This window comes from Galeopterus variegatus, unplaced genomic scaffold (genome assembly GCF_000696425.1).
Source record: "Galeopterus variegatus unplaced genomic scaffold, G_variegatus-3.0.2 Scaffold402, whole genome shotgun sequence".
NCBI lineage: Eukaryota > Metazoa > Chordata > Mammalia > Dermoptera > Cynocephalidae > Galeopterus > Galeopterus variegatus.
Window position 1 is genome coordinate 356,134 of NW_007726513.1, and position 2,132 is coordinate 358,265.

The following is a 2,132-nucleotide window of genomic DNA, read 5'->3' on the forward strand; positions in this document are numbered from 1 at the left end:
CCCCCCCCCCACACACACGGGGCTCCCTTCTCCACCCCCACCCCGGCCAGTGCAAACACACCACTGGTCTCCGGAGCTGGGAGGACGGGAGGGAGGACCAACGGGAGAGTCCGTCAGTGAAGTTGCCCCACCTCGAACAAACCTGGTATCCCTGACCCTTGCCCATCGCCCGGACAAGCGGGGTCCTGGGGCCGGAGCTGACTTTCCGAGGACATCCCAGCCCCGGCACCCGAGCCCGGAGCCGTGCTATGTTCCCCCTTGGTGTTTCAGGGAGGGCGCGGTCAGGGAGCGGCGCGAATGCCAGCCCGTCTGTTGCCAGGCAAAACTGAGCCTGAACCCGGGCGGGACCTGCTGGCCGGGAGGGGGCGAATATCGAGGCGCGGGCAGCCCAGCGGGCGGGAGGCTGGGCTGAGGCTCGCCTCCGCCCGGAGCTCAGCCGTGCGAGAGTGCACTTGCTTCTCCGGGAATAACCAAATATCTTTGTTTAAAGTGGCGGCGTAAATGGCCAGTCGCTTTGTGGCCACGCTGGATATTAGTAGATGAGGATCATTCTGCTTCAATTGGGCGCCTCTCATCTGGCGGGCAAGAAAACTGCTTAGGAGGAAGTGGGTTTCCTGTCTGCATGTTCCCAGGCTTCAAGTGTGAGCCCCGCGCCTTGAGGGTACTTGGGCGCCAGGCGAGGGGGAGCGATGGGCGGCTCTCCCCTGCGAGGTCCGGGGCCTGCAGCCCGGTGGACTACCGAGGGGTGCTCTGCACGGCGCACATTTTGAGACCGACTCCAACTTTTCTGCTTGGATTTTAAACGATTTGGTTGGGTTTTTTTGTTTTGCTTTCTCTGGCTGTTTTAGCCTCCTTTCCGCTCTAGGGATGCTTCGGTGGCTGGTCAAGGAGGCTTCTCGAATTTGGGTTTTGTTTTCACATTTTCCCCCCTCCGAGTAGAGAGGGAGCTCCCGATGATTAAAGGCAGTTTTGAACTATTTAGTTTATCGGGCTAGTCTCCTTTTTCATTTGTAGCAAGAGTAAGGAAAGTTGTTTCACTCCTTTGCTTTTTATTTTAAGATTTCAATTATCTCCTTGAAGAGCGCTTTGTACTTCCTCAATACAAAGCCAACTCCTATACTAACATTCGCTTTCCTCACCGACTACCTCCCTAGGAGGGGAGGGACAGTCCAGGGCAACTCCGGGCCTCCCGCCTGGGCCCCCGCTTCCGCGCAGCCCGCACGCGCCTTTGGGGTGGGAGACGCGCCCGCTGCTCAGGCTGCGGAAGACAGGCGCGAAGCTGGGCCCCGGGACCTCGCTTCCCAGGGTTTTCTCTGGGGGGCGCTCTCAGGCCCCATTAACTGCGCTTTGGTCAATGTGGTGTCTGAGCCCAGGAAGCCAGGAAGGAAGGCGACGCCGGGCTCAAGTGAGCGACCGACGGAGGGCAGGCGAAGCTGAATACAGACCTTGTTTGCAGGCGCGACCCGGGAGAGCCAGTGTCCCGAATGAGGTTTTATTGAGAAGGAGGATGGGTTTCCCAGTCAATCGACTTCTTTCTCTCTCTCCCTGTCCATCATTTCATACTTGTTGGTCACTGTAAGAAACACCAAGTGTAGATAAAATGTCGTACAACTCTCCCAAACTCAATGCCATTTAGAAATGGAAATAATTCTTCACATGGTATTTGTGATACTCAAATGATGTTGGACACGTCAAAGTGCTTTGAAAAATTTTAAGCTCAGTGCCAGCACTGGAGATTTCTGTAGTTCTTATCCTGACTATTCCCTCCCCGGTCTTTAGGGCCCCAGATGTGAATGAAGGAAAGAGTTGGGTGGATCTTCCTCGGCTCCCAGGCCGTGCCATCCCCGCCTTCCTCCCTTTGCAGCCTTCCAGCCCCGCAGCAGGCCCCTGACACACGTGGCTGGCAGCGACTCGGCCTTCGGCTCGGAGACCCCTCGAGTCACCCGGTCCGGCCGTAGCTCTTGAGGAGATCCCCGGCTCTGAACCAGGACCCGAGACACGCAGCAGGCGGCGGTTCGGGTGCTGAGTTGGAGACCGGAGCCCGAGGAGGGCGGGGAAGGCACCGGCTCGCGCTTCATGTTCCCACCTAGTTGCTCCCGCAACTGGGCCTGGTCTTGCGTCGGCCGGCCGGC